Source organism: Odontomachus brunneus, unplaced genomic scaffold (assembly GCF_010583005.1).
Source record: "Odontomachus brunneus isolate Ranch 3 - 2012 unplaced genomic scaffold, Obru_v1 Obru_scaffold_201, whole genome shotgun sequence".
In the NCBI taxonomy this organism is placed as follows: Eukaryota; Metazoa; Arthropoda; class Insecta; order Hymenoptera; family Formicidae; genus Odontomachus; species Odontomachus brunneus.
Window position 1 is genome coordinate 70,986 of NW_022639651.1, and position 24,873 is coordinate 95,858.

Sequence of the window (24,873 nt, forward strand, 5' to 3'; positions counted from 1 at the left end):
GATAACCCCCCCCCCCCTCTCCCCGATAGAGAGACTTTAAGTATATTAAATTCAACAACAATGCATCCCTTATGACTGATCAGATTGCACTCATATTTGGGAAATTCGCAACACCGATGATCTTATACACGGAGAATATTATAATTCCTTTTTCACATAAATTCTCTTTTTCCTACTTTACCGCCTACATCCCTTGACTGCAATGACTTACGTGGATGGTACAATGGGGACTTTTAATGAGAACCACTACACCTACAACATTCACCAGGTCCCAACCCGTATATGCCCCAAGGCTAGTGGCTATAAAGATTTGGGCATCCTCCTTTCCGAGTTGTCATGAATTGGACGGACGAGTCCCGCGCGCACGTCGCGTTTTGTTGCGCCCCTTTCACGGGAATTATTAATTTCGATAACGGGCCGCACTCTCTGTCGCTCTCCCCCTTCTCTCTCTCTATCTCTTTTCCTCTTTCTCCCTCGTACATCTCGGCGTTATCAAAATTTACTGCGAATCGATTGCGTTGCCATAACGCCTACGCGCGAATGTGGGGCGAATATAAAAGCCGGGGGAGGGGAAAAAGCGAGGCCTGGACAAGGTCGGCAGCGTCGAAGCGGCGACACACAAATGTCAAGGGATCCTGACATAGTTTCGGCTTCCCTCAAAGCGAACGTCAACGACGTTCGATGATGACGACGACTATGACGACGACGACAACGACGATGCCTCGCTCGCTTGCTATCTTCGTCGAGCCTTATCGCGCGAACCGGCGGAGGAATGCGGTTCTTCGATCCGTTCTCACGATTTTTCCCGAGCTCTTGAGATTTCCCGGCTTTTTTCTCTCCTCTCTATTCTTTCTTTCTTTCTTTTTCTGGACGCGGCAGTTCCGAGCTCGGTCAACGGACTCGTGGATCGATCTATCTCCAGCGGGTTCCGTTCTTTTAACCTCGATATTATCGGCCGGATGATGGTTCCAAGTAGTTTTCCAGACTCTCGGCGGAAAATCGGTATCGCTCGCAGCGTGTATCCGGCTTTTCGCGTTAGTCCGGCACGCGTTTCGCTCGTGCCATTAACACCTCGCAGGTGATTTATCAATCCACGCGGCGCTTTCTTTCTGCCCGCGCGAGTCTACGTCGTATCAAAAGAAACTGACACCTCTTTTGATCGCGCGCTCACGCTCGCGTTTCCCTCGGAACGATATTTCGAGGAAGGAAACGATTTGTTGCCAATTAACCCACTTGTTTAAGGAACAAGCGCTCGTCTCTCGGCATGGATTAATAGCGGTCACAGTCCGCTGAGAATCGTTCCGTTCGAAATACCGCTTCGGGAAGAATCGAACGATGACGACGACGACGGGTAACATCGGGATGAGCGAGAGAGTATCCTTCGATTCGGGATCTCGCCAAACAAAGGAAAAAAGAAACACGCAGTAGAGACGTGTACTGGTCGTGTCTCGGGTGTGGAAACCGCTTCTTACGAACTGAAAGTCTTCTCTCGAAAAATCTGCAAGATTCGATTTGAATTCTGAACTCTGTGAGATCATGGAATTCTTAATTCTCCATAGTCACGAAATGAGATCGCTGAATTCCGAACTTCACGAGATTGCTAAATTCTGAATTCTGTAAGATTGTAAAATTCTAGAGCTTTAAGGGCAGCTGGAGAGTCAGATTGCTTGAAAATGCTTGTTTTTTCTCAATTTTTTATGACAAACTGAAAGAATATGCGGAAGTGTTCCATGATCTCACAGAGTTCAGAATTCAAATCGAATCTTGCAGATTTCGAGAGAAGACTTTCAGTTCGTAAGAAGCGGTTTCCACACCCGACGTGTATTATTTTGACGTGTATTTATACAACATATAAAGAGAAGAAAAATATAATTTTGATGATCAAATACTCAATATAAGTGTATAGTACATACAGTTAAAATAAAGTTCCGAAAAGTACTTACCCCCGATTTTTTTTAAACTCAGTATTCTTACGTATATTGACGCGCTGATAACGAATAACATAGTGAAAATTGGCGACTACTTGATTTTTATGGTAAAAACCATAAAAAACCCATAACAATTATGGTTTTTTACGTTTATTTTAGTAAATACAGAAAATTATGATAAATTTTTAAACAAAAGTTTTAGATCTCATTGAGATAAACATTTTAGGTTCTATACATTTTCACCGTACGAATGATAGTTTTCGAGGAAATCGAGTATAAAGACCGTAACAGCGTTGTTACGGTCTTTATACTCGATTTCTGCGAATCCCTTCTGCGGGTTATTTCACCACGTAGACAGTATATTTCCCCCGAATCGTGGCGAAAAGAAATAAAGAGGACTTACAGTTATGAAGGAACTCTAACAACTTTTTTTAAGAATATTTTTAACATTTTTAACATTTGCAACACGGGAAAAATATCGAACGACTAGGGGCTGCGCCCCCCGCATCCCCCCTAAAAACTAACCTAACCCTACTTATCGTTACATTAGCTGTCGGTCATCGTTTATTAAAAAATTATTAAGAAAAAAAATTAAACATTTTTTAACCGCAACGACAATAGATGTTAACGCTGTTACTGTCTTTATACTCCATTTCCTCGAAAACTATTATTCGTACGGTGAAAATATATACAACCTAAAATGTTTATCTCTGTGAGATCTAAAGCTTTTGTCTAAAACATTTATCATGATTTTTCGTATTTATTGAGGTAAACGTAAAAAACTATAATTTTTATTGGTTTTTCATGGTTTTTACCATGAAAATCAAATAGTCGCCAATTTTCACTATGATATTCGTAATCAGCGCGTCAAAATATGTAAGAATACTGAGTTTCAAAAAAATCGGGGGTGAATACTTTTTGGAACTACACCCGTTAATATATCGTTTTTTTTTTTCAAAGTCGTCATTTTGCAGTAATATGTTGACGGTGGTTCGGACAGATGTCGGTGGTTCAGTTAAACTGAATTTCAAGTAGAAAATTTCCATAAGCTTGTCATTATCGTGTAAACCACTATAATAGAAATTGAGTAAAAGTTAACAAAATTGCAAATATCTTAATGGAATATTATTAAATTTTCAGTTCTTTTATAGTAAAAAAATTAATATTTCAAAATTAAATATTTTCACGAGTTTGTCAGTGGTTCACACGATAACGACAAGCTTACGAAAATCTTCTACCTAAAATTCAGCTTAATTGAATCACCTACAGTCAAGTTATTACTGCTTAAAATGACGACCTTGAAAAGAAAAACGAAATCTATTTTAACAGCATGTACCATACACTTATATTGAATATTTGTTCATCAAAATGATATTTTTCTTCTCTTTATATGTTGTATAAATACACGTCAAAATAACACTTTTGCATATTCACTCAGTTTGTCATAAAAAATTGTGAAAGAACAAGCACGATTTTCAGGCAATCTGACCCTCCAGTCCCTTTAGGAACTCGAGATTTGTGGGTGCAGGAAGATTGCGGAATATTTGGCTCGGGTGTCTAGTTTCGGCAACTATCGCGGATAATTATCATCGCACGTCGATAACACGGTACAGTGACTCGTGGCGCGTCAGCGATAAACGATTAGATAGCCGCGCTTCGTCATAGAGAGGAAGAATATTGCGCATTTAATATTGTGAAGATTATCGCCCGGTCTACGGACGTGTGCGCCTGCTTCGAATTCAACCGCCGCTAATACTTTGTGACGAGCGAGTCAATATAAGCGATATCCCAGACGCGGAAAGGCACACACGGCGGTAGGCTTTCATCATCCCGAAAGTCTCTGGTAAATCATTCGAATTTGACTCGGCAGAGCGAGCCGCCCGATTCCTAATCGAGTTTCCGCGTTTTTAATCTTAATTTTCGGTCCCGCCGGTAATCTGTAATTGCAGAAGTGACGGATTGATCCTTTTATCGTCTACTCCGACTTAATCTCCACACTGAGGAAAAAGTCGTTTGGTATCTGTGATTATAATAGCAGGGGAAAAGAATTATGGCCGGAGGAACTATTTTTGTAGCAAGTGTTGCTATAACATTTATGACGATATAATCTTATATGCGTATATATCCTGCTACGCAAAAATGTTAATCGATTGACTCCCACGTTCTCCTCTTATATTTATGCTTGTTTTAAATACGACATAAAAATAACACGAGAAGTAAATTAACCCTTTACAAGGCAAAACTTCCTTTTAAAGGTGGTGACTCTAATGTCTATTATAAGTTTACAGAACACACCTAGATATGAAATATAAGATGTGAAATACCAAATGTGAAATGATAAATGTATGAAATATAAGAAATCTTATAATACTTATCAGTATGATTAGTGCTTGGCAAAATATCGAGCACTGAATGTTCAGTGTAAAAGAAGACATTTCTAATTTTACGTGAAGTGCTTAAAATATCGACCAAAACTTATAAAGGATTGAAGAAACTAACGTGACTTGTAAGAAGTGCTGATGGGACAGTTTTGTTCGTATAAGCATAAAAATTAGTATACTTCAACACGATTCCTCAGAGTTATCCAACATTAACATACGTGAAGTACTGCTTTAATCGTCCTTGAAGTCAGAATAACAAACATAAATGTAAAAAGAGAATGTGTTAATTAGTTAACATTTTTTAATTTATCGACAACTAAAGCATGACTGAGCTTTTCGTTTGAAATTTAAAGTGAGTTTTCTGAGACAAAGCTGACATTTCATGTTTTACTGTGTATCACTATTCCTTTTTGTGCGAACAAACGAGAAGATATAGTTGGCGCCAAAAGCGACTGCAACTTTAGTGAGTTTTAGCAATTTTTTCTCTCAATGTATGACTGTTCGACGTGGCCAGTTAGCGAAATTTCTTTGCCAATATTTCTCGATGTCGCGTCGACAGTATATTTTTTTTTATTGCTAATAACTGTTCAATTGTATAGTAACGTTTTCAGTACTGTCTTGACATAAATACCTTGATACATATCGTTAATTTACAATTTTAGAGGAACTCCTGCACTCAAGAGTTGTTTTAAAGCTATGTTGTTATATAATAATTTTCTTTTTAGTTGGGTTACGAAAAGAGAAAGTGAAATACATAAGAATTTAGTATAGTAAAGAATAACAGAATATAACAATAGATTGTATATCTTGCGTACAATTAATGGTTATGAAGGACGTAGAGGATCGTAAAAGAATTACGAAGGAATTTTCGATGGAAGCCTATTTCTTTGTTCCAGGTTGAAACGAGTTGAACTTACGGTGAAAGGTTATTGAAAAGTTTTGAAGCTTGGTCAGGTATAAATTGTTGAACGCACACTAGTCGGCACACTTAGCTCGTCATGTATTCGAGAGATGGAGGTGGGGACAAACCACGGTGTACTGAGAATAATGCGGAGAATTCTACTTTGGAAAACTAGGAGTTTATTCACACGAGAGGCAGCTACGCCTCAAATAAGGCAGCCGTATGTCAGAGTGGGATGAAGAATAGAACAGCAAAGGAAGAGTGCATTATTAATACGTGGAGGAAGAGATCGGCTGACGGTGCGCTCGAGCGGGCAAAAGAATCGATGCTTTTTCTTCGAGTGTTAGTTCTTGCGACCGATAACAGGCGCCGACGATTATCGCCGCTGAAAGAGATACGGAAGTTCAGGCCGCGCCACGAGGTTGAATTTTGCAGTCATGTGATCGGCACCGATAAACCGACCGGCGTGAGTTATCGCACAACGGTTGTCGAGCAATAGCAGAATTCGGGAGAGCGTAAACAACGCTGTTGTTCGCACCAGCCGCACATGTGCGACATGTCAATCGGCAGGCAGGCAGGGAGGGAGGGGGGAATTAGTGTGATTCGTTCGCTCGAGATACGAGGTGAACGACACGGAGGCTCCATAAAAAGAAGTTTTACGACTTTCCGAATGGACCGCGCTGGAAGTCATTATACGTCGCCGTGAAATTACGATCCGAGCACGAAAACCTGTGTGCCTTCCGTTTCGGAAATGTCGGGAAACGCAACATTCGCGAGCATCACCGTTGACAGCGACTCGTGCTGCTATTGCTACCGTTCCTGACGATATTAAGGGGACTAGAACGGTTTCATTTTCCGAAAATTGAATGAAATTCGAATGACGATTGCGGACGAACGAATAAACATACACAAGGTTTATTTTTTTTAGTTTTTATAAAATACTTTTAAGAATACAATAAGTGGTAGAAGTTCAAAAAATATTAATAATTGAGTGAGATATTGTTAAATTGAAAAAACATTTTTGAGGTTTTGCCATGATTCCGGAATTTTTTAATGCGCCAGGTGTTATTTTGTAGATAAGATTTCCCTCTATAGATTGAACCGAAGCTAAAAATCTCAAAAATTAGAGAAATAGCGAACAGAAAACCAAAAATGCCTCAAAATTCCAGTTATTTATTGTTAAAATGGTATTAAAAAATTAATTTTCATATGCAAACTTCGGTTCAATCTATGCAGTACGTCTTTATCTTAATTTCAAAAAAAAGATCAAGTCGATAGCTTTAGCCGTTCTTGAGTAATTGTGGCAAAACGAGCGGAAAATGCTGTTTTGAAAAATAAACGACTACTTCTACTACCGATCGATCGACTGTTCTCGTCTCCTTTGTTGTTGTTCTTATATTTGTTAGCGACTTCCACATTCCTATAACCTTAAACTCCTATAACTCCTGTTTCCGATATTATTATTTCTAAGTTTTCGAACCGTTATTACTGTTTATCAGTTTGTTTTAAATAAACAATATCTACATTTCTTACACTACATGATTGCGCGCCGTCTCACATTTTTCGCTCTCCTGAACTCAATTTTGCGAATATCGAGATTTTTTTGTGCCAAAATGTTCTTAAAAAATTGTACTAAACTTATATAAAAACCCAAAAATCGATTTTTTGGAAATTTCAAACCGTTCTAGTCCCCTTAAGGATACTCATTTAGACCAAAATGCTTAAAATTACACAAGAAGAGTGCGGCCAAGTGCTTACACAGAGAGAACGATTTGTTGAATTAAATAAATGTTTTTTTGGAATAGTCCAAACAAAAATTACTTGGTTGACACAACAAATATATTTTTTGGAACTAAGCCATAAATATTTTTGTTGCGTCAAATAAAATTTTGTTTGATCAATCAAAATTTATTTGGACTATTCCAAAGAAGTGTTTATTTGATTCAACTAAATCGTTTTCTCTGTGCATAAGCTAGTGGCCCATCTTATTCAGACAAAAGTTTTGAAACCAGATTGGTCTTATTTTATAGTTTTCGAGAAAAAAGCTCATTTAAAATTGCACCTCACTAGATGGAGCTACTTATTTTCACAAAAAAGAAAGTGAAACTATGACAATTTGCAAGGACAACATCATCTTCAGCGAGTCGTGGCGATAGTTCTAGGTGTTGTCTTTGGAAAAAAGATGATTGAATTGAATCTCAAAAGCGTCTGATGGATTCTAGTGGATTCTCAGATACGGTCAAATAAGATCACTTGGCTCGTTGATCACACTTTGAAAAACCATCAGTAAGGTCAAACGGGAGCTACCAAGAAATAAATTGCACTGCAAATTAACATTTCTATTTTGCGGTAAATAAAACGAGCGTCGCCATCTAATGGATACAAATTTAAATGAGACAGTACGTTGGTTCATCTTGAGACTTGCGTATTCGTAATCTGCGCGCCGAAAACTAAAATAAGGCCAATTTGTATTAAAAATTTCTGAATAAAAGGGACTGAACTTGGCCGCACACTTTAACGTAACATTTATCACAATAAAACACACATTCGTAGATGTTTCGTGCGATATGTCTGCATTGTTCATGAGAAATTTAATACTGAATATCGCAATGTTGCACATGTAACCTTATGGTAGGAGTAATATAGATGACCGTTATTCCAGTGTAACTTCGTAAAAAACGATGCCACCCAAATAAAAGACCGTTCATTATAAATGCTTCATGTTAGGAAACACGACATAGAAGAAGGGTGGTAGTATTGACTACATTGATTATGTGTAAACGGGTCGATTGTAAGCTAGAACACTGCTGTTTTATACTTTGAGTAGCATTGCATCGAAAGGGGGGATTCTTCCGAATCCAAAAATTCTGATTTTAATGAGGCTTGGCATAAATGTAAGTTGAGTAAATAAATGAATTTAGAAATTTTCAGTTGATGCTAATACACGGTTTGAAGGAGTGAAATCATCATCATAAATATACTGAGGCTTTCTCGCTTTTTTCGATGTATCTAAATTAAATCAAGGATAGTCAATGGATAGGCAATGGGTAACTCGACATATATGGTAAACAATAGAGTACAAAAGATGAATTTTTGAAAATATTTTCTTTCCCGAAAAACGAATAGCGTAATTAAATGGAGGTATTTTTTTTAATTTTGTATAAAATATTTTTTTTCGTACAGTTTATAAAATATTTCGAGAAAAGGCGAAAGCTTCTGTACCTTTGAAGGGTGATTTCAGCCCTTCAAAGCTTATATAAAAAATTCTAAATTCATCTATTTACCCAACTTATATTTACGCCAAGTTTTATTTAAGTCAAAATTTTTGCGTTTGTGAGATTCCTTTGTGAGTAAAGCGTGGCAAGGTAGTATCATGAAATTAATTTCGAATTAACATTCATTATTTAGATAGTGAAATAAATAGTCCCAGACTTTTTTCCACAATTTTTGTGGCAACGTAGAACGAATTGAGATGAACATAAAAGTCTCGTACCGTTTTGCGATATTTGCAATAAATCTTGAGAAATTAATTAAGGAAGATTGATGAACGATTACGCGCGATATGGTAGATGAGCTGTAGTGGCGCCATTGTATACTTATACATTTGATCAAGCTGAACAAAAAAGTCCTCTACCATTTTGCAAATGACAACATAGATTTTTTAGATATTAATTAAAGAAGATTTGTGCATTATCGTGCACAATCATGTAACAATTTTCTCTTATTAATAACTAAAAATCTACGTATTCTTATTTCCAGAATGATAAAAGGCTTTTTTCTTCAATTTGACCTAATGTGCAATGTATAAAACAGCACACATCGCTACTACAGCTCCTCTACCATATCGCGCGTAATCATTCACTGATCTTGTTTAATTAATATCTCGACTACTATTGCGAATATCGCAAAACATGCGTTATGTTCACCTCAATTCGTTCTCACAGAAATTGCGGAGGAAAGTCTGAGAAACCCTACATAAAAAAACATAATCTTGTTTGACATAAATAGTTAGATATGAATAACTCCCATGATGCGCCACTGAAAATACGCCCCTTGGGCGCCTTGAAAATACACACCTGGCGGATAAACTTCTTAAGTTCAGGCGACAAATCGACGACAAGATTGGCCGTGGCGAAATCGAATTAACATTGCCGAGCGAAATATAACGCAATTAGAATTCGCGCGCTCGGTGTCGGCGAAATAGAAACGTCGCCGGTCGGCGAGTGAATAATTAACGATAGTACGACTGATTACGGGAAGCGGCAAGCGAGTTCTCATTTGCGACGAGCGTTTTATCGATACAGGCGCGACACACGTGCCGCGAGGAGAACTCGAGGATTCGAGCGCCGCGTCCGTGCGTTCTACGACACGTCGCGACGTTTGTTTTTGGAAAGTCGAAAAAGATCGATAGCGTGCGCGCCGCGACGAGGCACACTCGGCGAATCTTCCGGCTGAAAGTTCCGGTCTAACAGCCGCGACGTAAGGACGTGTTCGAACCCTGTTTGGACGTGACTTGTGATTTTTGGGATACACTTTGGATTATTTCCAAAGGTTTTAAGGCTTTGAATTCTCCTTTTGCGAATATTGGCGAAGATCTTATTAGACGCCTGGAGCCATTAATTGAAAGAAGGAAAGAAAGAGAGTGAAAGAGGAAGAAAGAGAGAGAATCTTAAGCTCCGCGTGATCCACGACTCACATCCGCCGATGCGTTGAGTTGTGTAACGAGTAATTTCGGATTTCTCCCAGGCCAAGCGCCGAACAATGTTCTTATGTCGTATTTTTGTGAAACAATAAGTCAGTTTCTTATAGCTATCCTGAACTATCCTGCAATGTTTCTTTTTCATCTCCCTTCCACCAAGTATTAAATATGTATCTGCTTCACTTTAAGTGCAGACAGTGAAGCTTGGCATTCACGAAGGACAGAACTAACGTACACGCCGTTTCCAATGATCTCCCGCATACGTTCATTGTTTCATAAAATGATACAAACATATGTAATCGTTCCACTTTAACCAGACAAGTCTGAAATTACTTATTCCACAGCTCAATAATAAGTTCAGCCGTCTGACACTGCACGAATACTGTCGAGGCTTGCTATTAATTTCATTCAACCCCAAACAAGTAATTTCTCGGGATAACGATTGTCGTCAGTCCAAGTATTCGGGGAGCAAACACGCCGAAAGAGAAACCCCATTGGAACCACGAATATCGCATCGTCTGGAGATCTTGCTCGCGACGTCTCGATGACCCCGTCTCAGACTGAAGGTGTCGAATGCGTGGTGGAGGAGCGTAACGCCACGTGACCTACAAAGGGAGCCATCGAAGATTTACGAATGGACGTGACTTTCTGGTTCTCCTCGCGCGCGCGTCTCTGTACGACGGATGATCGCCTCCTCTACCTCCTCCACCACCTTCTTTCTCGTCCTGCTGCTGCTGCTGCTGCTCCTCTCGTTCGCCTTCTCCGTCACTTCTCGTCGCCGCGTGTCTCTCGCGTCTTTTTCTCGCTCCCGCGGCCCAACGACGACGACGACGACGAAGGCGGCGGAGGCGGCGGCGGTGGAGCAGCGAGCAGGACGGAGTGACACATCTTTAGAACAATCACCCGTTGTGAAAGCGCCTAGCCGTGGCGCGCTGCGCCACGCCGGTCGGAATATCCACTACCGCGATGTAATAACGAGCGCGAGCGGCACGACGAGAGATCGCGGGCGTTTTCTCGCCGATCGATACGAGAGAGTCGCGCGGGATTTCGCGCCGATGGCGAGCCAAGGTATCGCCAACGAGCGAGCAAGTGAGCGAATGAGTGAGTGAGTGAGTGAGCGAGGAGAGAGAGAGAGAGAGAGAGAGAGAGACCGAGGTAAATATCAATAGACCGCGACTGTACACCACAAGTCTTTCGTTTCGCCGAATTACGAGAGTCGTATTCTCGCGCGACTGTCTCGGGGACACCGAGTTCCTTCGCGTGTCTCTCCACGCGTCGCGCGCGTTACGCGAACTCGCATTCCTGCCGACGTGATCGGTCACTTTTGGCATCGCGTGCGGATCAGAGAATAGCAGAAGTATCTATTATTACGCGTTTTGTGTAACTTTGTGAAATAGAACCGGCCGATCATTAATGGAGCTCGACTCTTTTGAAATTTTTCCCGCTTCTTTTCGGGCTAAAGTTTCACTTATTTTTGACCATCGCGGGATTTCCACTTGTGATTTAGGGCTCCGTTAGGGGGATCCTGTCATATATTCGTGCAGTTGTCGCCAGAGCTTATCAAGTGCTTGAATTTCTCCCTAGATATAGGTAATATCTTCTTAGAGATAAAGGTAATCTATCTGGAGATAGATAAATATTTTCGTTATGTGATATGAATACATTTCAATTATTACACTTTTCCCTGGTTCGTCCTCGATTGTGAAGTATGAAAGCGCCATATGATTTCCGTGTTTGATCAATCAGTATATTTTAATTGGACGGGTTCAACGTCGCTTTTCACGTCGTTTGAGCTTTATTGTTGGACGACCCACATGTCCTTCTTCTCTCACGATTGTCAAGTAATACAATTGCGAAGCGTGCATTCTATCTTTAGAGCACTTATCTCGGACCTGTTGTTCTTATATAATGTAATAAACAACAATATTGTTTGTATCTTAATATTTTGGCATTCCTGAGATTTAATATTTCAGAATAACGTTCGCTCTTCTTCGTTTTTTGAACGCTATACAGCATGTTTGAACCTATAATTGATTCAGCATGTTAACTAATGATTTTTCTAATAGTATCGATCTTCTTAATATGTCTCAACATATATTTTCTCCTGATTCTGTTAATTTTGTTGTCTCTATATGTCTTTTCTTGTTACTTTTTGTAAAGAAACATAAATTTTTACCCGTATATTTGATAAAATAAATAAATGAAATAGTTCCACAAACTGAGACTAATTGCGACCGACAATTTCTGCCGATTGAGATTTCGACGCGAGAATGATCACTCGACTATAGGCGCGACGTGCGCTCGCGGTGTCTGTACTACGGAAATTTCAAATCGATGAGAAAAACATCGGGGACGCACACATACGGAGAACAACGTTCAATTTGCAAAGTCTAACCTCCGCACGCAGACGAGGTATCGTACATACGTTGAAACAGAGGCGCGTCGTACTCGGCACGATCGTCATAACGGTATATCTTCGATCGATTAATAGAGACTCGTCGGTGGAAGTTGCGTTTACTCAGACAAACGGTTCTCCCATTTCGCGTACACACGACAGAGGCGGAGAATAATCACTCGCAAGATTCAGTATCACTTAGAAAGTGATCCACTTCGACTTGGGAACACTGACGCGAGACTATTAGAAATGAACACAGGGAAAGAGAGAATCTCTCAATTCGAAAGGAGACGCGTAAATCGAAGCACACTCGACATCACGGGGATCACGATCGATCGATCGCCCATCGACGCGAATCACGATCTATCGTCGGATCGACCGATTTGTGCGCACTCGGTCCCGATACGAGGTCTCTGTTCTTTTTAGCTGAACTGGCGCACACTGGTGCGATATGTTCGAGTGAGACAAATATATTTTGCTTCCCTCTAACTTACTGTACCAGTCTGCGCCAGTGCAGGCAGTTCGGCTGAAAAGAACAGACTTAGAGTGCATTCCAAAATGTCAATTTTAAAGGACATTTTGCTCAATACTTCGTAGTATATGTGATGTAAGCCAAAGTATTGAGTAAAGTTTTCCTCAAGGATGTTTGCAATGTGACCCCAAGTGGTCGGTTCGTTTTCTCAAGGCAGTTCGGAATAAGAAAATTCTCAATAACTTCTCTGGGAATTCCTCAAAAGTCAATTTCATCATTGGACATCGGCTGCATGCCGAACTGCATCGAAAGAAGCATTCAAGCCGTAGCGAAGACAAAGTGCAGTGTGCGTAAACGAAGTATAACGGCACGCGCTTGAAGTTGCACCGGATAATTCCTAATGGGTCCGCTGTTCGTTTTCGAAAATCTTCTGAACTAGTGCAGTGAACTAGAGTGAAATAAGTATACTTTCTTTCGCTCCAACTTACCGCGCAACTAAAAAAAAAAACCAGCTCAGAAGTTCTTCCAAAACAGGCTAAGATTGCGCTCCAAAATGTTCCTTCTGAGGAGAATTTTACCGAACATTCATGTAACGTGGACTATAGACTTTCACTAAAATTTTTCTCAAGAAGAACGTTTCGGAATGCAAGTCTGAACTCCCGAGAGAGCGAGCGAGCGAGCGAGAGAGAGGAAGAAAGAGAGAGTCGTGCATCCGAGGATCAGCTGGTAGGTAACACTCACCTTATGGAGCACACAACGGGTCGTTATTATTTATCCTTGATCAACAGCGGCGAAGTGAAGTTCTTCGCGGCGTCGTATAATCCAAAACATACAATAATGCACACACGCGGGGACGCGTACACGCGCGTTCGCCTGCAATCCTTACGTGCGGACGCGTATCCGGTTATTCGTGCGAACGCGAAGGAGAAGACGCAAAGAAAACACACAGAGAGATCACACAGAGCACACTGTTTTCCCTCCCGCGCATCCACGTACGAGCGCAGCGTTGTTGCTGTCCTGCACGTTAATGGTCATCGTCCATCGGCAGGACGACAAGCACTGTCACTACGCTTCTCGGCGTAGCCACCATCTGAGATGCCACCGGGTGTTCATCACCTCGTTACAGACACCACGACGACGACGATGACGACGGACGACGACAACCGCGATCACGAGACGACGGCGAAGACTGAGAAGCAACAACGACGACGACGACGACGACGTTAGTGACGACGACGGCGACGACGACGGCGACGGCGACGACGACGACGACGACGACGATGACGATGACGATGACGACGACGACAGCAGACGGCGATGATAGAACGTGCGGGACGAATGGAAGTGTGAGCGTGGGAAACACGAGCAACGTGCGTCGCACAAGCTACGAGCCGACTGAAGGCGACCACAGGCTACAACCGGTCGGAGAGTCTTGCACGCGCGTGCGACTCGAATGCGATGCGCCGCCCCGCGCGCTCCCCGCCACGCCGTGCCCAGCGCCTGGAGGGAGGGGATTCTCTCTACTCCTCCGCCGTGGCCGATACCGGCTGTGTGTGGAGTCCTCGCCGGCGTGCTGCGATGAGCGGCGCTTTTCCGGCGCGGGATTCCTCGGCTTGCGTGCGTACGTGCGCGCGCGATACACACTCGCTCGAGCTCGCAGCCGAGCAGCGAATGAACGTTGGCTAGACGCAGATCAACGCAGATCGACGCGGGCTCTCCGGAAGAGACTCGCTCTGAAACAACGGCCGTGCCAGCCGCGGCGCGCGTTCTTCGATCTCCCTCTTTTCCACGGCTCCTCCACCACCTCCGCCGCCACTACCTTAGTCACCGCGCCGCGCGCGCCCGTTTCGCCTCTTTCTTTCGTGCCTTCTTTCTCTCTCGCGTACGTGCACGAGCGTACTCCCGCGTCCGCGGAAACTTTATTTATATCCATCGGCCGCGGCGGTCGCGCGCCTCAGTCTGTCACGGGCATAGCGTCGGTGCGGCCGCCGCGAGAGAGAGAGAGCGTCTCTCGTTCCCCGTGAGGCACGTGGACGGCGAGACGCACCGACGCGGCGATAATGCCGTAACTTGATTTATTTACCGCGACGTGTGAATACGCGTCTGTATGTTGACAAGTCAGGAGATAAGATAAGCGCTTCTGGGTTTTTCTCCCTCGTTTTCGATTCCCTCACTTCGCTGACTCTCTCTCTCTCTCTCTTTCTCTTGAAGCGGCGCACGCGGAAGCACGCGACGCTAGGAATGAGATAATAAAAAGAAACAGGAAAAGAGATAGGGAAGAGAGGAAAAGAGAGACGTCCTCTCCCTGTCCCCTGGACGGCTGATTCCGACTGCTCGGCTGAGTGACTACTACTCCGCGCCAGGTAGCATTGGCCCCGCTAAACGGTTGAAAGTAATACTGTCTAGTGAGAGGCTGTTGGGACCGACGACGTTGCTCTCGCTCATTCGTTCGTGCGTCCCTCGTTCTCTCTTTTTCTCTCCGTTCTCGTATTTCTCTCTCTCTCATGCACACACACACACACATCTCTCTCTTCCTCCCTCATGTACACGTAACGCACCTCTCTCTCGCTCTCGTGAGAGCGCTCTCTAGCTGTCCTCGTCGCGCGCACGCTGTGCGTCCTTGTCCCGCGTCGATTCGTCGTCACGATCTCGCGTCTCTCCCGCGCGCCGCATATGTACGCGCGCGACGCGCGCATACAAAGACCGAGTGTGTGTGTGTTACCTCACGGTTGGGTGAAACTCACCGACGACCGCGCTGGTGTGGTAGTAGATTAGTGTGTAGTTGGAGTAGTGGTGGTGGTAGTAGTAGTACGCGCGCGGCACGAGCACCGTTATCGTTGTAGTGGTGATCTCCGCCAGCGTTCCTCGGTATCGTCGGTGAACGAGTGTGCCGCGCCGCGTCGGGTGGGGACAACGTTACACGCACACACGCGCGAGTACGCCTGTGCATGCTCGGCCGCCATCTGGCGGGAAGGAAGCGCGGCAGCGGCGACACGTGTACAGGGAGCGACAATGATGCTCAAGCTGTTCCGGTCTGAACAAGATTATCTAAGATCTGTTAATTTTCGAACAACTTTTGAACTAGCGCAAGAGCGCTTAGAATGAAACGCCTTTCATTCTAACTTATTGTATCAGTAAGGACTATTGTTCCAACCTTTTGGTAAGTTACCTTACAAGTAAATCATGTGTCTGTCTCTGTCCAATTTGAAGAAAAAAACGAAGACAGACATATGATTGAACTATCAGGTAGCTTACCAAAAGGTTGGATCCTAAGTCGTTTTCGAGGAATTTTTACACTAGTGCAATAAATTAGACTGAAACAAGTATACTTTCTTTCACTCTAATTTATTGCACTAGTGTACACTAACTCAGAAGTTTTTTGAAACTGAACAGGGCTTTAATAAAAAACGCAGTTAGTTTGTTACGCCGTAGGCTTGTTCTTTATAGCTCCACTTCCTGAATTATCTTGTAATCATTTTCTTTTCTCTTTCACCAAGTGTCAAGTATGTATTTACTTGATTTTAGACAGTGCCAACTTGATGCAGCAAAGACCAGATTTCTAGTCTTGTATTCGCAAATTAATAATCGCTAATACAAACTTTCCCAGCTCGGAGTCGCGATGCACGGATCTCTGCGCGTGCGACGTGCTAGTCTTGAAAATACCTAAACCGGAACCGCAGGCATCATTGGCGACCTGTGTACGTTGCGGCAGACGCGTATGCTCCGTCACCACCACCGCCGCCGCCGCCACCGCCGCCGTCGCGTTGGTAGGGTGCAGACGCAGGGAGAAGAGAGATGCGGCTGCGCCGAGCGAGGAGAAGGAGCGAGTAAGCGCGACAGACGAAGTAAGGGTGGAAGGGTGTGCGCGAGAACGAGACGGAGCAGGACGCGCAGGGGTTGAGGTAGCGAGCGAGGGGTCGCTCTCCTCCATGCGACCGAGAGGAGTTGTCGCTGCCGGTGGGGCGGTTTGACCTGAGCTCTAGTTCCCCTCCATTCAATCCACGGCCACAATATCGGTTATAGCGAGCCACTGTTGCCAGATTGCGCGCCTCCACGGCGGCGGCGGCGGCGGCGGCGGCGGCGGCGGTGGCGGCGTGTGGGTGGAGCCGTACGATAGAGGGAAAGGACCTCACCCCAGCTATCCTTCTCCTTCTCTCTTTCTCTTTCGCACTCATGACGCCACCGCAGCGCGCCTCGTTGTCCTTCTCTGTCTCCCGTCCTCGTACGCGTTGCTCAGATCCGAGAAACCGGCGCGTCTGTCTGCCTCTCTCTCCTTGTCTCTCTTCTCTCGTTTCCCCCTATCCGCTCGCCCTCTCACCGGGTTTCTCTCCGTCTCTCTTTGTCCGCTACCCGGCTCTTTCCGCCACGGCGTCGTCCTCCGTCTTCCGTTGTCGGCTGCTCCCGACGCCGTTGTGTGTTGTCGCTACCGGGACGTACACAGACCCCTACTACCAAACCTGGCCGGCCGCATGTAGCATTTCTACATGTGTGCCCTCCAGAGAACTTATGCACCGGCGGGGCAGGCAGGCAGGCAGGCAGGCAGGTATGCGTGTCTGTGTCGATACGTCTCTCCCGATAACTCGTCGCCTATACGAAGGTGCGCGCTCGCGAGTCGAGTATAGGACAGCTTCGCGCGCGAACTCGCGGACGACGTGGCCGCAACGTGAGAGCGGGGACACTCGCGCGGTAATTCGCGTTCCGCTACCGAATCGCGCCCCTCCGCGCTACGTCTCCTCGCGCGATGATCCCATCGATTTTTGTTCTCGATCTCAAATTCGCAACTGGACGAACTGGACGCAACTGGATCTTCTACACGACTCTCTCGATTTGTTCTAGGTCATCTACGTCGTCTAATACGAGCATGCGTATTGTTTTATATAGAAATATTTTACATCTGTATATATTAGGGTGGAAGGGGGATGAAACTTTATATACTCAGACAGATGTGTGTATGTCAATTTGGCAGCATAACCAGTCGATTTGTAAAGGTTGCATCCCTTATGGCTGATTCATGTGGCACTCATATTTACTATAGAATGACGAAATATGATAGAAATCTAAAAATTTGCTCAGAACAATGTCATGTAAAATGAAAACAGAGTGCAATTTTTAGTAAATGTTTTTGTTATTGCATCAATATGAGAGAAAAATTACATTATTGCATAATGAAAATTTAATGATTCAATTCAGTGTTTGTCTTAAAAATAAATATAATTAAAAAATTATACAGTTTTGATCAATTATGCCGTGTCATAATAATCATAAAAGTCCATCTGAGTATAGTTATGAAACTGCTCAGATAGATATTCGTAAATTTGACAACAATTTTTCTAATCGTGCGCGACTTGTAAAAGTTGCGTTTCTTATGAACGGTTTATATTGAACTCATATTTATTATATAGAGTGGCGAGAGAGGCATAAAAATACGAAAAAAGTAATTACAATTTGCTCAAAGTAATATGTCATGTAAAATGTAAGATGAAAATTTCAGTGTAATTTTTAGTTAATTTATTGCTGCGTCAATATAACAAAAAGCTTACATTATTATATGATGTAAACTTAATGATTTATTTAATACAATGTTTTTGCCTCACATAAACGTAAAATTCAAAAAATTATAGAATTTCCATTATCGATTGTCTCACGTCGTCATAATTATGAAAGTCTATCTAATGCTGCAATTCTAAGCAGAATCGTAAATCTCGTAACTTGTTCTCATAAAATTCGTCAGAACTTGTGAGTAGATTTACAAGTCTATGCAATATCATATGTCATACAATTATTCGTAAATATCTACGATTTCATGTAATTTACGATATTTACAAGTAATTGTACGACATATGATATTGCATAGACTTGTAAATCTACTCATAAGTTTTGACGAATTTTACGAGAACAAGTTACGAGACTTACGATTCTACTTAGAATTGCAGCATAAGTATATGAAACTTTAAGGCCGGAGTTCAAAATCCGATCTTTTATATATATATATATATATATATATATAACCCTAGAACCTTAAACATCAAAAAATTATATAAACGCTAAACATGAGTAAATTTTATCTATCACATTTGCTCATAATATCACGAAAAATTATCGAAATTTAATTATTTTTTTGTTTAATTAGTATAATAAACATTTAGGAATATGAATCTATTGTTGTTTCTGCAATTCAATGAAATCGAAAAAAGCCAATGAAAAGATATAAAATAATGAAGATACATTTTCATTTTTAAGAACGGTCACGTTTGATCTGGATAAATTTGACCATGTTTGGAATTATAAGATTAACTTAAGGGGTCTGGGTAAATTTTATGTTCAGGGTTATAGGATCAAGTTTATTCTCTTTAGTCGAACTAGACTGTACTGTTTGCCTCTAGGGTGAAACAAGTATGTAACCGCCTAGCGTTGAAGGGAAAAGGAGAACGAAGTTCTAGTGCAACTACTGTTTCTTTAGTTGCGCTAAAAAGAACAGAGTTTAGCATTAAAGATCATGTTAAGTTTATATCTTCAAATACTTCCGTAGCCAATGATTCAATCCACAACGAACCCCTGAAGATAAACTCGAGACCATTTTAACCCTAGTTATATACATTGGGGTCTCCGAGACCCCAGACAAAGTTTGAAACTTTAGTATTAGTTTAGTATTTAGTATAGTAGAGAGAATAAGAACTTTAGTATTTAGTATAGTAGAGAGAATAAGTAGGGAGGATACGATCGCCATGTAAAAAAAATTTGAAGTCTCCTCTGTAGACAGCAACTGTCGGAGTAGTCAATTGTCTGTCGGTTTTGTGGTAAAGTAAGCCTGGGATCTCCCAGACTCCAGTGTGTATTTCGTGCAACTTTTTTTGCAAGTAAGTATATTTTATAATTAATTTTATTTGACTTCATAGTGCAAATATATATTCTAAAAAATGTTAGATTAAATAAGTAATGTAAAAAAAGAACTAATTTTTGTTGGGAGACAGAAACACACGGACAGAAACAAACGTCCAAAATGATACTACCTTGTTGGGTGAATGTTATTTGCCGCTTTTAAATTATTAATGTTTTTCTTTTTCTGTTTCTGTTACATGCATTACAAGTTATTGAGTTTGTATTTTTTAACAAAAATCCTAACCCTTATACCTGTCTGCAAAATCGCCAGAAAATAGAAATATGAAAAATCGTCAATCTTGGAGCCTTGTAATTTTCATGATAATATTCCAATATCTAAGCGACGATTTTTTTCTTTGTACCTTGAAATATGCCCTTTCAAAATCTGAAAACTTTTTTCGATTATCTCTATTACCAAAAAAGATATGCATTTTTTAAGCTATTACGGTAAAATGACGTTTCCTTTGCATTTATGAGTATTTCTAATGTTTCAACACGTCTTTATTATGTGATGCTTATTATGATTTAATCCTAATTCTTAATAAATATATGTATTTATCAGTCTATTAACAATCGGGAAAAAAGTCAAAATACGATGATTTTTACCGGAGTTATAATAAAAAAAGCTGGGGCCCCTCAGACCCCAGTGTAACATCTACGTATGCGAAAAATAAGTGTGTATACCTAGAATTAAATATAAGACCTGAATACCGCCCTGAGTATGACGAAAGAATTATCAAAAGCACTAATCGTATCACCGATATCTAAACTCGACGTAGAAACTCGGGCTGACGCAGTCGCTCACGATGAACACGCGAATTCCTGCTGTTTCGGCGGAGACAGCCGAAACCCGAGACAAACAGACGTTCCGGATTTATACCGTTTCACGTACACACAGTGAGAAAAATGTACCGCGTGTACGCGGGCGCGCTCACGTTCCGTTAATACATTCTAAAGGTAACTCTTCCGAGCCGGTCCAGGAGATGGTGATGCCGAGATCGAGAACGTCGAAACGGGATTTTGCGTTTGAACGCTCATTCGGATGGATTTGCGTAGACGCGTGACGCGAGATCGAGGAAAGACCGGGACACGGAGGACGAGACGAGGCCGCACGAAATAATTTCCATTGTGCTCGACGACACGGAAATCAGCACGGGAATCCTTACCCAGCCGCTGTTAATTACCGGTGTCCCAACTGTGATTTTAACGTTACACGAAATTTCTGTCAGCGTCGGACGAAACGGCGTAACGCGTAGCGGAAAATAGGTCCGACAACGGTGATTATGCTCGAAGCGCCTGGTACACCCGCCGATCAGCGCGAGCCGCTGCTCCGAGACCTCGTTACGTGTCACGGATGTTTAGAATGATACGTATGCGTGTGCGGGAATGCACGGCTTCGGACAATTGCCGCTCGTCGTAGTCGTCGAGTGCGAGGTCTCCTCGGTAGCGGTAGCCTCGCGCGGAAAGCGGCGACGCGGTCGCGGCGAATTATTACACAGGCGTATCCATGATCCGCTTGATAAAATTAACCGCCCTCTGCACAAGACACCCCCCGTGTGACCCTTTCCGCGACCCGTCATTTTGAGACGATATATCGACATCGATCCCCCTCGCGATATCCAGATATGGCGCTGCGTAAATACCGTTGACACGTTGGCTCCCGCCACGTCGATTCCCGTTGATTGTACAAAAGCTTGACTGACGATTGAATTACCGAAGATACGATGGAACAATCCAGATAGACAGATTTACGTAAATTCGGTGGCAACTTTGCTCACTGTACATCACACGATTGTGTCAAGATTGTATCCCTCGTGAGTGCTTCACATAGCACTCGCATTTATCAGATAGAATAAACATTTTTTTATTATTGTTAACACAAAGTTTATTAATAATAATAATATTAATTAACTTTATCAATAATAATTAGTAAATTAATTTTTACAGTAAATGTATATTTTCAGAACCTTAATATTGAATAATAATGAATAGGAGATAATTTTTTCGTTAATTTAGTGACTTAGGTGTGTGTGTGTGTGTGTGCGCGCGCACGTGTGTGTGTGTGTGTGTGTGAATATAGTACGCTTTAGTCACTAAATGAAGATTTCAAACATCTTGTGTCAATCATAAATATAATTTTGTGAATCCGGATACAGGTATTCACACACAAAATATTGAGCGTCGTTCGAAAAGAAGTGGAAGCGAATATTCCAAGATATGGGATGCGTCAAGCATATTATATCTTGCAGAATATTTATTTAAACGAAAATATTTTTTGAAAAATAGTAATTTTTTTAAATATAGTACGTTTTAGTCACTAAATGAAGATTTCGAGCATTTTGTGTCAATCATAAATATAATTTTGTGAATCCGGATACAGGTATTCATACACAAAATATTGAGCGTCGTTCGGGAAGAAGTGGAAGCGAATATTCCAAGATATGCGTAAAACATATTATATCTTGCAGAATATTTATTTAAACGAAAATATTTTTTGAAAAATAGTAATTTTTTTAAATATCGAAAGAACTGTATTCTATATTTTAATAGCTAAAGAAAAAGAAACAGGATAAACACATTTATTTATTTATCTTTACTCATTATTTTTTCAGTTACGGCTTTTAATTACTCCACATGATTTTTATAGCTATAGAGTTCTTAACATTCAAGGTTATAAGATTAAAGTTAAGGACAATAATGAATTTTATTTTGAACAAAAATCATGAAATAATAACGAATCTTGATTTCTTAGTAACTTCTTAATAATCAAAACTATTAAGTAAAACATTTTGAATATTACTCAGAATTATCATTTTTACATATATAAAGATCAATATCCTTTATTTTTAATGAAAATTTTATTTACTTTTGCGAATTATGATTTTTATGGACATCAATATTAGGCGTCAATAAGCGAATATATTTGCAGAGTTTCGAAACGCAGAGCATAGACAGGTTTGACCATCAATCATGAGAAGAAATAGAAGAGGTTAGAAGATCTCCTAAAATAGAAAAATTGGCTTTGTACGTATTACTATGTATACTATGTATTGTACAAGAATTGCAGATTAAGAAAAGACTGTTATCTCTATTGAAATTGTATTGAAAATTATAAACATGTTTTTCTCGAAACGAGGTTTCACGAATTAGTTACCATGACATGTCAAGACGGAATTATACAATTGACTCCTACAAATACATAAAGCAGTATCTTGTTATCGCTTCTATCACGGTGAAGTTGATGCCTTTAATTATTTTTAATATTTCAATACTTTAAAAACTACCTAAACTGAAGAAAATAGCTAAAAAATTATTTTTTTCTTTTAACTTGTGCTATTTTATAAAACATTCATATTTTTTTCTCAGTCATGGGATGATAGCCACAAGTTCATAGTTCAACAATTTCTTCACCGTTTTGGTTTCAGAGGTCTACAATATCAGGAATCATGAAAACCGTGCAAACCGTGTAAGCGAAATTTTCCTACAAAGTTGCACTAAATTATATGTAGCTTTATTATTATGAAAGATAATAGTCTATAGAAATTATTGTATACAGTATAGATCAATATTTGTGTAAAACTATAAAGTTATACGTTTAAAGTTTCTTAAAAAAAAGAAAATCCTTAAAATCATGTATAAAACAATATTCAAATAAAAATATATTTTTTATACACAAGAGAATAAAGCTGAAGCTTGACCGATAGAATATTGATATTTTTCTATAAAGTTTACATCGTATTGTATAGAATTACAAATGCTTTTATGTAACGAAAGTACGAAAGTGCAAAAATAAATAGAGGCATTATTCAATATATGATAAAAACGGAAAAAAATTTCTAATATAAAATCTCAAACTGATAGCGTAATATTTGCCTAATCCAAAAGTTCCGCAGTTTGTACATACCGAAAGTGTGGATGCTCCAAACAGAAAATTTTTGAAGAATGTTACTGTAACCTTCGCATCTGAATTCAGAAGCTTAAAGCTCTTTGTACGGCCTCGGCCATGTCGGATTTGTGACGTCAGAAGCGAGAAATGACATGCTGACGAAAGTTGCGTGCCATTTCTGAACAAAAATAAATATGGACGAAAGAGCATTTGAGATTGCTTGAGTACACTTATAAATGAGACACGTGAAATGACGAAATGAGTCTGTTTTGTCCGTGTGCATCATTTCACCATTTATTATGCAATTATTTGCTGATCGTCAGGGGAAAGTTTTCGGAAAATTTTAACAAATGTGCTCAAGCGATCTCAAGTGCTCTTTCGTCTGTATTTATCTTTAGAAATAACACGCAACTTTCGTCAGAATGCTATTCCTCGCTTCTGACGTCATAAATCCAACATGGCCGCGGCGAGATACAAGGAGCTTTAAGAATATCGGAAAAGTTTGCAGAAAGATTTCTACACATGCGTGGTTAGGTTTTCCGCTGAATACGATAAAACAAAGCAACACACATTTATGTAAGTTCTGTATATACTACACACTCCACCGAAATAGCTTTAACATTTTTCGATTGTTGCTAGTGGAAAAAAAAGGTTAAGGCTATGTTGGCGAAATGTGTTCAAGAAATACGAGAAGGATAGCATAGTTAAGTAGTGACAATCGTCTCTGCGTTTCGACATTTCTCGAGTTCGTCATCGACTCCAGCATTCCTCAATAAATAACTCAGGACTGATTGTTCCAAGTTTCTGGTAAGCTACTTGACATTTAAATCATGTGTTTATCTTTATTCAGTTTGAAGGAAAAACGAAGACACACGTATGATTTAATTATCAGATAGCTTATCAAAAAGTTGGAACAATCGGCCCTCAATGAGACACGATAATATCACAGCGCCGGTCACCGGTGACTGTCATAGCAATCAATGTGTTGAACAACAGCCAATTTTTTCACGATATTGATTCTCTGACAAGTTCTTTGCATAACGATCAGGATTACGACCGATTAACGCGATTTTAAACACGTTTAAACAACTCGGCTACAACAATTTCGTTTGTGCGTGTAGAGGGGCGAGTGTCCTTCGACGCGTCGTCCAAAATATTCGTCTGGACATATTGCTCGTAAATTGCAGGCGACAACGAGACCCGGTCGCCAGTGGATTTCTCGTCGAAGGTTCTCGCTGTCGTGGCGTGCTCATTCAAGGATGGGGGGAGGCAGAAATGTTCCGTCGCAAGGAAACACACCCGGTTCACGCGTCCTGCTTTGCGTCGAGAGCG

At 41.2% G+C, this 24,873-nt stretch overlaps 1 protein-coding gene across 2 annotated transcripts in view; it reads right to left on the reverse strand.

Moving 5' to 3' along the window:
* The window catches only part of LOC116852073 (zinc finger MIZ domain-containing protein 1-like), a 71,714-nt gene extending 56,173 nt beyond the window's left edge, over positions 1-15,541 (reverse strand). Inside the window, exon 1 of one of the 2 annotated variants that reach the window (XM_032832079.1) lies at positions 15,521-15,541. The gene's annotated coding sequence lies outside the window, so the exon portion shown is untranslated. Of the gene's footprint in view, positions 1-13,517; positions 14,503-15,520 lie in introns of those variants that run through there. The other variant, XM_032832077.1, reaches the window with a different exon arrangement.
* Positions 15,542-24,873: the final 9,332 nt, after the last annotated feature.